General features: G+C 37.2%; 1 protein-coding gene and 1 pseudogene across 7 annotated transcripts in view; both read right to left on the reverse strand.

Annotated features, from left to right (window-relative positions):
• HORMAD2 (HORMA domain containing 2) overlaps positions 1 to 15,475 on the reverse strand; it is a 90,935-nt gene that overhangs the window by 39,056 nt on the left and 36,404 nt on the right. The gene's annotated exons all lie outside the window — the stretch shown is intronic.
• On the reverse strand, positions 6,269 to 6,814 carry LOC309848281 (large ribosomal subunit protein uL22 pseudogene; annotated as a pseudogene). The gene has a single exon. The product of its transcript is annotated as a large ribosomal subunit protein uL22 pseudogene (transcript).

Genomic DNA, 15,475 nt, shown 5'->3' on the forward strand with positions numbered 1-15,475 from the left:
GAGTTTAATAGCTGGTGAGGTCAGGGAAAGAGACAAAGAAAGTCCTGACAAAACCATCAAGGTAATTGTGGGTATCCACAAGGCTACATTATCTAAGTAGCAACATCAGAGGCTTAATACTACAGGGGAGAAGTAGATTTCACTAAAATAAGACAGCCAGTCACTAAACAAAGAAATAACAATAACATGAGCCAGGAGGCAAGGGAAAGTCCAGAACCAGAGTTGCTACATTATCTAAAATGTTAGTTTCAAAAAAAAAATTATGGGACATTCAGAAAAACAGGAAGGTATGACTCATACACTGGGGTGGTGGGGGGAGCAGGTAACAGTTAATGACTGTGAAAGCAATCAGATATCAAATTTAACAGACAAGAACGTCAAAGTATCCATTATATATATTATCAAATAATTACAGGAAACCAACACTAAAGAAATGAAGGTGTGACAACAATGTCACATCCAATAGGAAATATCAATAAAGATATAGAAACTATAAAAAGTACTGAATGGAAATTCTGGATTTGAAAAGAACTGAAATGGAAAATTTGTTAGAGAGGTTCAACAATAGGTTTGAATTGACAGAAGAAAGATTTATCAAACTTGAAGACAGATAGATAAAAATTATGCAACCCAAAAACCAGAGAGAAAAAAAGAATAAAAAAAAAAATGACAAGAGGGGCTCCTGGATGGCTCAGTGTGTAAAGTGTTGGACTTTGGCTCAGGTCATGATCTCAGGGTCCTGGGACTGAGCCCTGCATTGGGCTCTGTGCTCAGTGAGGAGTCGGCTTCCCTTCTTCCTCTTCCCCTCTGCCCACTTGTGCTGGCTCTCTCTCTCTCTCTCTCTCAAATAAGTCTTTAAAAAAAAAAAAAAAAGGAAAATCTCCTCTGGGAATCTATCCCTATAAAAAAATAATAAAGAGGGGCGCCTGGGTGGCTCAGTGGGTTAAGGTCTCTGCCTTCGGCTCAGGTCATGATCCCAGGGTCCTGGGATTGAGACCCGCATCGGGGTATCTGCTCAGCATGGAGCCTGCTTCCTCCTCTCTCTCTGCCTGCTTCTCCACCTAGTTGTGATCTCTGTCTCTCAAATAAATAAATAAAATCTTAAAAAATAATAATAATAAAGGAAAAAAAGAAAAATGACAGGAGCCTCAGAGAAATGTGGGATACCTTTAAGTGCACCAACATACACATAATGAAGGAGAGAAGAGTGAGAAATAAATATTTAAAGAAATAATGACTGAAAACTTGTCCAAATTTATTGAAAAACACTAATGTATACATTCAGGGTGTTCAACAAACTACAAGTAAGAAAAGTGCAAAGAGAACCACAAACAGAAACATCAAAATAAAAATGCTAAAAGCCAAAGACAAGGCAAAAATCTTAACAACAAAAGGAAACAACTCATCACTTACAAGGAACTGCAAAAGGTTAACAGCTGACTTCTCAACAGAAACAATGGAGGCCAGTTAGGCAGTAGGATAGCATAATCAAAGTGTTCAAAGAAAAACTGTCAATCCTAAATCAAGCAAAGTCATCTTGAGAAAAAAAAAAATATATATATATATATATATATATATATTTTTTTTTTTTTTCAGATTAACAGAAACAGAGAATTTGTTGCTAGCAGATTCATCTTACAGAAAATACTATAGAAAATGCTTCAGGTTGAAAGCAAGTGGCTCCAGATGGTAATTTAAATTGCCACAAAAAAACAAAAGACAATGAAATGGTATTGGTAATTATATAATTATAAAAGGCAGTATAAGGGCACCTGGCTGGCTCAGTCAGTGGAGCATGTAGCTCCTGTTCTTGGGATTGTGGGTCTAAGAACTATGTTGGGTTGAGAGATTACTTAAAATATATATATAAATAAATAAATAGCAGTGTAAAAATAATAAATAAAAAAGCAGTATAAAGGCCTATTTTCTCCTTTCTTCTCTTAACTGACTTAAAGACCAATTGTATAAAACATGTATGTAATGTATTCTTCAACCTATAACATAAAGAAAAGTAATATATTTGCCTATATCAACACAAAGCAGGTGAGTGGGGTCAAAGCTACATTGGGCTAAGGAAATGGCTACAGATGATATAGTAATAATTACAGCAATGCATTTTTGGGCTTGTAACACTAATAAATGCAATATGTATAACAATAATACCACACAAATGGGTGGGGAGATTAGAGCTATATAGAAATAACAATGCTACATCTCCCTGGAATTCAACTAGCATAAACCTGAAACTTATTTTGATGAGTTAAGAGATATGTGATAAGCCCCAAAGCAACCAATAAAACATTATATATATATATATATATATATATATATATATATATATATATATGTCCTGTGACCAAATTTTTCCCAAAAATGTAAGCTTAGTTTAATATCTGAAAATTAATTAATGCAATACATCATATCAAAAGAATAAAAGACAAAAATCACATGTCAATAGATGCAGAAAAAGCACTTAACAAAATCCAACAGCTTTTCATGATTAAAAAAACACTCAAGAACTAATGCAACATAGGGCATCTACAAAAAAAAATCATACTCAATAACATACCTTTTGGTAAAGACTGGATGCTTCACCATTAAGATCAAGAACAAAACAAGAGCATCCATTCTGACCATTTTTATTCAAGATTGTAATGGAAATTCTAGTCATGGCAATTAGATAAGGAAAAGATATAAAAGGCATCCAGGTTGGAAAGGAAGTAGTGGTGCCTGGGTGGCTAGTGACTTAAGTGTCTGACTATTGCTTTCAGCTCAGGTCCTGATATCTGGGTGGTGGAATCAAGCCCCATGTCAGACTCTGTGTTCAGCACAGAATCTACTTAAGATTCTCTCTCTCTCTCCCTCTCTCTTTGCCCCTCCCCTCTGAGCTCTTGCTCTCTCAAATAAATAAATAAATAAAATCTTTAAAAAAGGGGGGGGGAAGAAGTAAAAGTGTATCTTATCTGTAGGACACAGTCTCATATATAGAAAATCCTAAGGAATCCATTACTGTTCGAACTAACAAGTTCAGTGAGTATATTAGTTAGGAGTTCTCCAGAGAAACAGAATAGGATGTGTATATGTATATGGAGAGATTTATTATAAGGAATTGGCTCAAACGATTATGGAGTCTGACTGGCAAATCCAGAATCTGCCCTCTGGGCTGGCAGTCTTGTGACGCAGAAGGACCAATGAAGTAATTCTAGTCAGAAGGCCAGCAACCTGCAGACCCAGGAGAGCCTATGGTACAGATGAAGTCTGAAGGCAGTCTGCAGAGAATTACCTCTTGCTTGAGAAGGATGATCTTTTTGCTTTATTCAGGCCTTCAGCTGACTGGTTGAGGCACTCACATTATGAGGGCCAATCCGCTTTACTCAAAATTCACCTATTTAAACGTTACTCTCATCAAAAAACACCTTCCAAGTATCCTCAACATATAAAATTAACCATCATAGCAAGGTTGCAGGATATAAAATGTTTCCTTCCTTCTGCTTTACACGTCAATAAAGTTTTATTGGATAATGGACAGTAAGTTTACATAGTTGAGTGTTTGGATTTAGTAGTCTTCCTCTAAAAAGTGTTGAATTTTGGGGATGCCTGGCTGGCACAGTCAGTTAGGCATCCAACTCGTGGTTTCAGCTCAGGTCATGGTCTCAGGGGTCATGAGACCGGGGGGAGGGGTCCAAACTCAGCAGGGGGTCTATTGAAGATTCTCGCTCTCTGCCTCTCCCCCCACTCGCACCTCTCTCTCTCAAACATATAAACAAATCGTTTTTTCAAAGTGTTAAATCCCGGGACGCCTGGGTGGCTCAGTTGGTTGGACGACTGCCTTCAGCTCAGGTCATGATCCCGGAGTCCTGGGATCGAGTCCCGCATCAGGCTCCCAGCTCCACGGGGAGTCTGCTTCTCCCTCTGACCTTCTCCTCGCTCAGGCTCTCTCTCACTGTCTCTCTCTCAAATAAATAAATAAAATCTTAAAAAAAAGTGTTAAATTCCAGTTTGACTGGCAAATAAGTTTGAACCTTTCCAGGTTTATTTTTAAGCTGTTAAAATGAAGTTTAGAGGCCTTCATTAGAGGGTTGGTTTAGTTCTACTGCTAAGGCATAACCTTTCTGGAGACCCTGTTGAATGCACGAGATTTTCAACAAGGTCTCTTTCCATGTGACTGGTAATTTTATGAACATTTCCCAGACCTGTGACAACTTTAGGAATTGTCTCGTTTACACCTGGAGAGAAAACTCCCCAATGGTTTTCTTTGTCCAACCTTACAGAATTTCAAACACATTTGAGAAACTGAATATTCAACCACAGACTCAGGGGATCCCTATGCCAATTTCTAGAGCTCTTTCTCTTTATAGGTCCCATCCTTCTGGTATTCTGTTCCCAACTTCTTCAGCTTCCTCAAACTCCAATCTCTGTTTCTTCAACTCAGCAAGAGTTTCTGCTTGGGTTCTTCCCTCTCCGTGGCAGTGGTCCTGACAGTACCTCCTGACAGAAAGTCAGGCCAATTTTAAGGCTCATCCTCTTCTTCTCTCAGAAATAACAGTTTTGCACCTTCTGTTGTCTGAAAACAGTTGTTTCATGTATTTTTTTGTTTCCTAATTGTTCACACCAAGACAAGTCTATTAACTTTATTCCTTCAAGACTAAAAGTGGAATTTGATCATTCTATTGGATTTTTGCTGTCCTATGGGACTTTTATGAATGAATATAAGATTTTTTTTTAATTTATTTGACAGAGAGAAATCACAAGTAGATGGAGAGGCAGGCAGAGAGAGAGGAGGAAGCAGGTTCCCTGCTGAGCAGAGAGCCCGATGCGGAACTTGATCCCAGGACCCTGAGATCATGACCTGAGCCGAAGGTAGCGGCTCAACCCACTGAGCCACCCAGGTGCTCCAAATGAATGTAAGATTTAATGGATTGAGGGGTACCTGGGTGACTCAGTCAACTGAGCGTTGACTCTTGGTTTCAGCTCCGGTCATGATTTTGGGGTTTTGAGATAGAGCCCCAAGTCAGGCTACACCCTCAGCAGGGAGTCTGCTTGAGATTCTCTTCCTCCCCTCATCTCTTCCCCTGCACTCTCTCTTTCTCTCTCAAATAAATAAATCATAAAAAAAAAGATTTAATGGATTGAGTGTGAACTTTGAAGCCATAGAGACCTAGATGCAAATACTGATTTTGATGATTTATAATCAGGCAACACTGGACATCCTAACTAATACCTATGCACTTCCATTTCTTCATCTATAAAATGTTAAGCAAAGTCATTGTTGGGATTAGTTGAAACTATGTATATTTAGCCCTTTGTAGGCACTTAATGAATGGTGATACTATTATTTATATTTATATAACAGCTGTTTGTTTCTGTGTTATTTCTTTACCAAACAGTTTTGAATCAGGGATTTGGCTTATTTGTGCTCACTACCTATGTACAATGACTCATGTATGATATGCTTCAATATAAATTTATTGACTGAATAAATGTTGATAACTTATAATTAGAATATTTTAGAATATCTTTTAAGTTTTCTTCACAATGAGCTTCATGTAGACTTGTTTAAGTATCAACATAGTGCCATTAGCTATAAAGTTTCTTCTTGTTCTAAATTTGATTATCAAAGAAGGTTCCCTCCAACATGCAGAAGAAGCAAACTTGAGGTCATGACTTCATAAGGTATATACATAAAGCTTCTGTTTCTAGTTCTTTTTTTTCTTTTAACGATTTATTCATTTGAGAGAAAGAGAGAGAGAGAGAGAGCATGAGTGGGAGGGGTAGGGAGAGAGAGAGAGAGAATCCGAAGCACTCTGCACAGAGCAGGGGACACCAGGCTCAGTCTCAATAACCCTGAGATCGTGACCTGAGCCAAAACCAAGAATTAGGAGCTCAACCGACTGTACCACCCAGGTGCCCCTCTTTCTAGTTAATCTTACCACTGTCTGAAGTACCAGGTTTCTGAAGTCTTAAGATCTCAGTTTTGAGATCCTAATATAAATGCTAAAAGAATTATTCTCTCTATGATACCCGGATTTATTACAAACCATAATCTCATCTGTTTACCAAAAGATAATTTAGCCTCAAATGGAAAACTAGAAGCATATATAACAAGTACTAGAAAAATCTGAATATAATTCTAAATTATATAACTGAATATAATTCTAAATACAAGTAACATTATATTTTTTCCAATATGCAGTTGACTAAATCTCAACGAAGTCTTCACTTTTGAAAAAATTCTTTAACTTTAACTTGCATTTATTTTATGTAGAATTTATTCCTGAGCCATACATTTTTGTTTCTTCAGTTTCTTCTGGGATATCTTTCTTCTGTGCAACCTCCTTTTCTAGTTTAGAAACAATCTGCTCTTTTTCAGTAAGGATCCTCTCAATGTGACAGGGAGAGCTCATGTGTTAATCTGACCATGAGCCCTGTGAATTCTATGCCACATCTTGGGGGTTTTGTTCTCCTGAATGTGCTCAATGACCAGGAATCTACATCTAAAACCTTTAAGTTCAGTATTACTCTGCATTATTAAGCACATGCAGCAAAAATTTAGCACTTTTTGGGTTACCAATCCTGTGTCCAGCTCCACTGTTTGACCTGGGCACACCTACCAACTCCCCCCAATGTAGTGAAGGAATAGCACAAATTGCCTCTGTAAAGTGACATGTTTCAGATACTTGGTGGCTTTTTGGTTATGCATACCCTTGATGGCCTGGGCAGTTTCACTTGTGTTCTTAAAGTGAACACAAAGATTTGAACCTCTTAATTTGCATGCTTTGGTAGGGTTTTCTGGGCCAAGTGAATAATGAACCATTTTCAGAGATCACCTGAGGCCACTTACGGGAAGAGAAAAAAAAAATCCTAATTTAAATAGAATCTAATATTAGTTTTAGTTTAATGGTTTTAGTATAATGATAACATTGTATTATATCAGACTATTAGGAGTATCTTTTTTTAAACAAACAGAAGATTCTTAGTATTACTCTGTTTTTCTGTTTGTTTTTTTTTTAACAAAACAGTCTTTTTTTTATTATTATTATTGTTTTTTTCTCAGCAATACTTTCTTTTTTTTATATAATTTTTTATTTTTTATAAACACATATTTTTATCCCCAGGGGTACAGGTCATTCTTTTAATGCTAGGATTTAATAAGAATACATTCAAAATATTCTTATCTAAGGTTACTCACCATGCTCAACTTTTCTTCTGCTATAATAAATATCAATATACTCTTTTTTTCTTTATATAAGTGAAATATACACAGATCATCAGTGTGGCTCTTCCCACTAGAAATAACTCTGATATGTTATAGAATGATCATTTAAAAAAAAAAGATATGATTTAAAGGACTATTGGGCATTCAACCAACTTTCATTCCTCCTTGCATGGTTAGCAGAGAATAACAATTACATTCTATAAAGGAAAACAAAAATTAATTAAAAATTTTTCCTATTTGACAAAAAGAAACTTTGTGGAAAGAACTAGCCCCATAACAGAGAATGATGTGTGGTTTTTAAGACTGAATATTTTCTGTAGATAATGTACCTTCTTCAACGTTTTCAATAATCAAGTCCACTTCCAAGAATCTAAGATATCCTTGCCAAGACCACATTGTATCAAACAAAGCATATATGCTTCATGAGATGTGATGCTATGAAAATCATCAGACTATACTTCAAAAATGCAAAACTTCAGTTCAGAGTTCAGTAAGAGAATATAGATTCAGAATGAAAAGGCTCTTGTTTCAATCCATTGGCTGGAATACAAAGCAATTGTAAGGAATTCAGAAAATATCTTTCCAGCCCACACTTAAATGGTACCATTTACTTTGGCACTAATGTACTTTACATTCTAATTTCTCAAAAACAAATCATTTGCACTAATCTAATGTGTTAGCACAAAAGGCTGAAAAATGGGCCTCACACAGGAAAAAGAAAGGCATCCAAAAATGCTCATTTTGTACCTAGACAAAATGATAAGCTATTGAATGGATTTTTAAGAAATATTGGTGGCTGGGGGCACCTGGGTGGCTTGGTCAGTTAAGCGCTGACTCTTGGTTCTGGCTCACATCATGGTCTCAGGGTTCTGGGATTGGGTCCCGATTCAGGCGCCTCACTCAGCTGTGTGGTTGAGGATCTTCTCTCTCCCCCTTGCCTTTCCCCCTGCTCATGTGCATGTTCTCTCTCTTTCTCTCCCTCAGATGAATGAATAAATATTTAAAAGAAAAAGAAATACTTATTGCTGTTATATTAAAAAATTTTTCTGCCTTTAGCTAATCCTCAAAAAACATCGTTTGTATTAATTATTTATGGATCAGTTAAATTAATGTGTCCCAGATGAGAAAATACACCATGCTCGATCAAGATTACTAGGTACAAAGGAAGGAATAGAAAAGATGTGTAGAGTATCTAGCAACTCTTTCTAACATGGAGGTACAGACTCATAAAGAGCTCAGAAAATTAAAAATTATGGCATATGAACCCTTATCTAAAACACTGATAAAAATTCAAATTCCAGGGGCGCCTGGGTGGCTCAGTGGGTTAAGCCACTGCCTTCAGCTCAGGTCATGGTCTCAGGGTCCTGGGATCAAGCCCCGCATTGGGCTCTCTGCTCAGCAGGGAGCCTGCTTCCTCCTCTCTCTCTGCCTGCCTCTCTGCCTGCTTGTGATCTCTCTGTCAAAAAAAAAAAAAAAAAAAAAAAAAAAATTCAAATTCCAAAACAGGTATAATGGTTTAATTAACTAGAATCATCAGTTTCTAAAGTAGATTTGGGTAACATTAGCCCTTTTTTTTTTATAGTTGTCTGTATATGTCAGTAATTACTAGTCTTTTAAGGAGCCAGAGTTAATGATCTCTATTAGAAAGAAGTACTTTTCCATCAGCATTTAAATTTAGCATATAATTTAAATAAAATTCCACATCCAATTCCAGAATATGTGTTGACTGTTACCAGATAGTGAGTTCTTTGAAGAAACCTGGCCAGGGGTCTCTCTCTAGTATATATGTCTATTGTCATCCGTCCAATTGACCACAACAGAGAAAACAGGCCCAACTTCCCAGAATACTATTGAGGTGTCACTGTGTTTGTCTACTAGTTAGATCTTAAGCCCAAACCATCCCTATTAGGAATTAAGATCTGTCCTGAAGGTGTTGCAGAAGTAGATAAAATGATAAGGACACATTTAGGATAGAGTTTTCCAGACATTTCTACATAACTCTATTTTGTCCTAGAATTCCTTGGTCTCCTACATGGGTTCTGTGTCCAAGTGGAGGTTTTAAGAGTTATTATAATTTAAGAATTTTTTAACCTCAAGTCTGTGCTTTTATCATTTCTGAACTTATTGTCAAATTACAATCTCACTTTTACATCATTCCTTGGATCTTAAGGATCATACCAGACAATGAATCATATAAATACTAAATAATTTCAACTATGGATAAAAAAAATTTTATATTTCTCTTTCTGGGACTGAGATAAGAAATAACCTGAAAAAGAAAATTGGATGAAAATCTTTTTTTTTTTTTCAATCTTACAAACAGTCTCACAACAATATGATATGTTAAATTACTTCTTTACTATGGATCACTGGTGAAAAAGCAGTATAAGCTGTTTGGTCAAGATTTTGTTCTATTTTAATAGAAAATTTATTATATAAAAAAGTTTTAAGAAATCTTTGAGCTAGAGGTTACCAAACATAGAGATTACAGCAAAGCCATAGAATACAGGGAAAGGTATGCAAAGTTCAGTATTGGAATTACAAGTCACAGAGACAGAAGTTCTATACTATACTGTACTTTCCAAATTGCTTGGAACATTCTTTACCTTGATATCTGCCAATCAAAATATAATTCATCCATAAAATCACCAATTCAATGAAAGCTTCCCACACAGTGCCAATTTATTCTTATTTCTATATTGTAATAACACAAGCTTTGGAGTCCAACCACCTGAATCTGAATCCTGGCCCCGCTACTTATTCACTGTATATGTAGCCTTTGGCTAATCTCTGTAAGTCTGTAGTTGCTCATTTATAAAATCAGGAAAATAATAGAATCTCCTTCATAAAATAGCTGAAAAGGTTAAAAGTGATAATATATAGAAAACCATGAGAACAATGCTCTGCTGTTAGTATTATTCCTATCATTCATACACTCTCCACTATTATTTCTCATTACATTATGTAAGTATTGTCTCTTCGGCCAGAGTTCCCAAATGTAGAAACTATATTTTGTGTGTCTTTGTTTTCTACACAGTGCTTAGCAAGCATTACTCTTGAAAGGAATTTTTAAAATATCCCAGAGAATCTTAGCATAGAAGGGATCTCAGAGGTCACACTAGTTTAACTTTTCCCCTAAATCATGATTTTCTCTTGCAACACCATGGAGATAATCATCTATACCCTATCTTGTATACAGTATGTATCTATACTTGAATATAGCACCTGACAAGGAGTTCACTTTTCTCAAGACAGCGAGATTTATTTAACAGTTTCATTGTCAGAAAATCCATCCTGCAGAGGTAGAGAAGCTGGCAAGTTTCTGGAAAATGATTTGGTAATACTTGTATAAGAGCTATACAAATTTTCAGGTTCTGTACATTTCACTCCTGATACTATATCCTTAGAAAACAAGGAAAATTCTGGGGCGCCTGGGTGGCTCTGTGGATTGAGCCGCTGCCTTCGGCTCAGGTCATGATCTCAGGGTCCTGGGATCGAGTCCCACGTCGGGCTCTCTGCTTGGCGGGGAGCCTGCTTCCCTTCCTCTCTCTCTCTGCCTGCCTCTCTGTCTGCTTGTGATCTCTCTCTGTCAAATAAATAAATAAAAATCTTTTAAAAAAAATAATTTAAAAAAAAGAAAACAAGGAAAATTCTCTCATACACACAAAAGTATTTTTTAAAACACTATCTATTATAGCAAAATCAGGAATTAGCCTAAATATTCTTTTAAGATTTTATTTATTTATTTTAGAGAGAGAGAGCATGTAAAATGTTTAAAAGTATGGAAAAGCAGAGTAAATACCTAAATGAAACAAAAGGTCACTAAAATTAGAAATGCGAAAAATAACGTGGGACATAGTTATAAAGTTAATGTTAAGTATAAAAGTAAAACAAATGGATATATAAACCATCATTACAACCATAAACAGGGGCGCCTGGGTGACTTAGTGGGTTAAAGCCCCTGCCCTCAGCTCCGATCATGATCTCAGGGTCCTGGGATTGAGCCTCGCATTGGGCTCTCTGCTCAGCAGGGAGCCTGCTTCCCCCACTCTCTGTCTCTGCCTGCCTCTCTACCCACTTGTGATCTCTGTCTGTCAAATAAATAAATAAAATCTTTAAAACATTTTTTTAAAAAAACCATAAACAAATATGTCTATCTGTGGGAAAAAACTGGAGATGATGGAACATACAAAAGTGAAAACTGTATCAACAAGATGGTAGGAAAGTTGGAAGATTTGCATTGCTTTTTAAATTACTTTAATGTCATTATAATACTGCTTTCAATTTTTTTTTAAGACTTTATGTATTTATTTGACAGAGATAACAGCGAGAGAGGAAACACAAGCAGGGGGAGTGGGAGAGGGAGAAGCAGGTTTCCAGCGGAGCAGGGAGCCCAATGCAGGGCTCAATCCCAGTACCCTGGGATCATGACCTGAGCCAATGGCAGACACTTAACGACTAAGCCACTCAGGCGCCCCTGCTTTCAAATTTTTTAAGAGAACGTTCTTCCTTCTCTTGAACCAAAATCAACCTCATCTTACTATCTGTGATTTTCATTTCGTGTTTCTTCTTCTGCCCTTTGAAATCACACAAAATAAATGAACTTGAAATATGTGAAAATGATTATCATAGTTTTAGTATCCTCATTCTCTGGTACTCCAGAAGACAGATTAGAGAGGCAATGTTGAAATCAGGGAGACTCTTAGTTGTCATTTGCAAAGAAAGCAATGATGATAGACTGAATCAGCACAACACCAGTACAGCCAAACTTGAGAAATATTTCAAGGGTAACACAAATGGAAAAGGTAACCAAAGGGATGTAAGAAGTGAGAACACAGAAGTTGAACACGTTCCTAGTCAGGCTGTTTGATAAAATCATGATTACAACATCAACATAATGAACCTGAGAGAAGGAAGAGTATATTTGGTCAGAAGTTGAAATCCTATTTGGAGATGTTGATATTGAGGTACCTTTAAGATACATATGTCTATATATTGTTAGAAAGATTAATTTGAAGTCAGGGAGACAAAAACCAAACCAGAGAAACAGAAGGCAAAGATAAAAATCAAAACGTGAATGAAACAAGAAAGCCTGAACAGACCCATAACCAGTAAGGAGATTAAAAATCTCCAAACAAACAAAAGCCCAGGGCCAGACGGCTTCCCGGGGGAATTCTACCAAACATTTAAAGAAGAACTAATTCCTATTCTCCTGAAACTGTTCCAAAAAATAGAAATGGAAGGAAAACTTCCAAACTCATTTTATGAGGCCAGCATCACCTTGATCCCCAAACCAGACAAGGATCCCATCAAAAAAGAGAGCTATAGACCAATATCCTTGATGAACACAGATGCGAAAATACTCAACAAAATACTGCTAATAGGATTCAATAGTACATTAAAAAGATTATTCACCACAACCAAGTGGGATTTATTCCAGGGCTGCAAGGTTGGTTCAACATCCGCAAATCAGTCAATGTGATACAACACATCAATAAAAGAAAGAACAAGAACCATATGATACTCTCAATAGATGCTGAAAAAGCATTTGACAAAGTACAGCATCCCTTCCTGATCAAAACTCTTCAAAGTGTAGGGATAGAGGGCACATACCTCAATATCATCAAAGCCATCTATGAAAAACCCTCTGCAAATACCATTCTCAATGGAGAAAAACTGAAAGCTTTTCCGCTAAGGTCAGGAACACGGCAGGGATGTCCATTATCACCACTGCTATTCAACATAGTACTAGAGGTCATAGCCTCAGTAATCAGACAACAAAAGGAAATTAAAGGCATCCAAATCGGCAAAGAAGAAGTCAAATTATCACTCTTCGCAGATGATATGATACTATATGTGGAAAACCCAAAAGACTCCACTCCAAAACTGCTAGAACTTATACAGGAATTCAGTAAAGTGTCAGGATATAAAATCAATGCACAGAAATCAGTTGCATTTCTCTACACCAACAGCAAGACAGAAGAAAGAGAAATTAAGGAGTCAATCCCATTTACAATTGCACCCAAAACCATAAGATACCTAGGAATAAACCTAACCAAAGAGGCACAGAATCTATACTCAGAAAACTATAAAGTACTCATGAAAGAAATTGAGGAAGACACAAAGAAATGGAAAAATGTTCCATGCTCCTGGATTGGAAGAATAAATATTGTGAAAATGTCTATGCTACCTAAAGCAATCTACACATTTAATGCAATTCCTATCAAAGTACCATCCATCTTTTTCAAAGAAATAGAACAAATAATTCTAAAATTTATATGGAACCAGAAAAGACCTCGAATAGCCAAAGGGATATTGAAAAAGAAAGCCAACGTTGGTGGCATCACAATTCTGGACTTGAAGCTCTATTACAAAGCTGTCATCATCAAGACAGCATGGTACTGGCACAAAAACAGACACATAGATCAATGGAACAGAATAGAGAGCCCAGAAATAGACCCTCAACTCTATGGTCAACTTATCTTCGACAAAGCAGGAAAGAATGTCCAATGGAAAAAAGACAGCCTCTTCAATAAATGGTGCTGGGAAAATTGGACAGCCACATGCAGAAAAATGAAATTGGACCATTTCCTTACACCACACACAAAAATAGACTCAAAATGGATGAAGGACCTCAATGTGCGAAAGGAATCCATCAAAATCCTTGAGGAGAACACAGGCAGCAACCTCTTCGACCTCAGCCGCAGCAACATCTTCCTAGGAACAACGCAAAAGGCAAGGGAAACAAGGGAAAAAATGAACTATTGGGATTTCATCAAGATCAAAAGCTTTTGCACAGCAAAGGAAACAGTTAACAAAATCAAAGGACAACTGACAGAATGGGAGAAGACATTTGCAAACGACATATCAGATAAAGGACTAGTGTCCAAAATCTATAAAGAACTTAGCAAACTCAACACCCAAAGAACAAATAATCCAATCAAGAAATGGGCAGAGGACATGAACAGACATTTCTGCAAAGAAGACATCCAGATGGCCAACAGACACATGAAAAAGTGCTCCATATCACTCGGCATCAGGGAAATACAAATCAAAATCACAATGAGATATCACCTCACACCAGTCAGAATGGCTAAAATCAACAAGTCAGGAAATGACAGATGCTGGCGAGGATGCGGAGAAAAGGGAACCCTCCTACACTGTTGGTGGGAATGCAAGCTGGTGCAGCCACTCTGGAAAACAGTATGGAGGTTCCTCAAAATGTTGAAAATAGAACTGCCCTATGACCCAGCAATTGCACTATTGGGTATTTACCCTAAAGATACAAACGTAGTGATCCAAAGGGGCACGTGCACCCGAATGTTTATAGCAGCAATGTCCACAATAGCCAAACTATGGAAAGAATCTAGATGTCCATCAACAGATGAATGGATCAAGAAGATGTGGTATATATACACAATGGAATACTATGCAGCCATCAAAAGAAATAAAATCTTGCCATTTGCGACAACATGGATGGAACTAGAGGGTATCATGCTTAGCAAAATAAATCAAGCAGAGAAAGACAACTATCATATGATCTCCCTGATATGAAGAAGTGGTGATGCAACATGGGGGCTTAAGTGGGTAGGAGAAGAATCAATGAAACAAGATGGGATTGGGAGGGAGACAAACCATAAGTGACTCTTAATCTTACAAAACAAACTGAGGGTTGCTGGGGGGAGGGGGTTTGGGAGAAGGGGGTGAGATTATGGACATTGGGGAGGGTATGTGCTTTGGTGAGTGCTGTGAAGTGTGTAAACCTGGTGATTCACAGACCTGTACCCCTGGGGATAAAAATATATGTTTATAAAAAATAAAAAATTAAAAAAAAAACATGAATGAAACAGAAAACAAAAAGCCATAGATGTGATGGGACAGGGGCTCTGGGTGGCTCACTTAGTTAAGCATCTGACTGTTGGTTTCAGCTTAAGTCATGCTCTTGTGGTCATGACATCAAGCCCCACATGGGGCTCTGCAACAAGGCCCAGAGTCTGCTTCAGGTTCCCTCTCCTTCTCCCTCAGTTCCTCCCCCATTATGTGCTTGTGCTTGCTCCCTCTCTCAAATAAGGTAAATGAAATGGGTTTTTTTTTGTTTTTTTTTTTTTTAAAGATTTTATTTATTTACTTGAGAGAGAGACAGTGAGAGAGAGCATGAACGAGGAGAAGGTCAGAGAGAGAAGCAGACTCCCCATGGAGCTGGGAGTCCGATGAGGGACTCGATCCCGGGACTCCAGGAACATGACCTGAGCCGAAGGC

This window comes from Mustela nivalis, assembly GCF_964662115.1.
Source record: "Mustela nivalis genome assembly, chromosome: 14".
Taxonomy (NCBI): Eukaryota; Metazoa; Chordata; class Mammalia; order Carnivora; family Mustelidae; genus Mustela; species Mustela nivalis.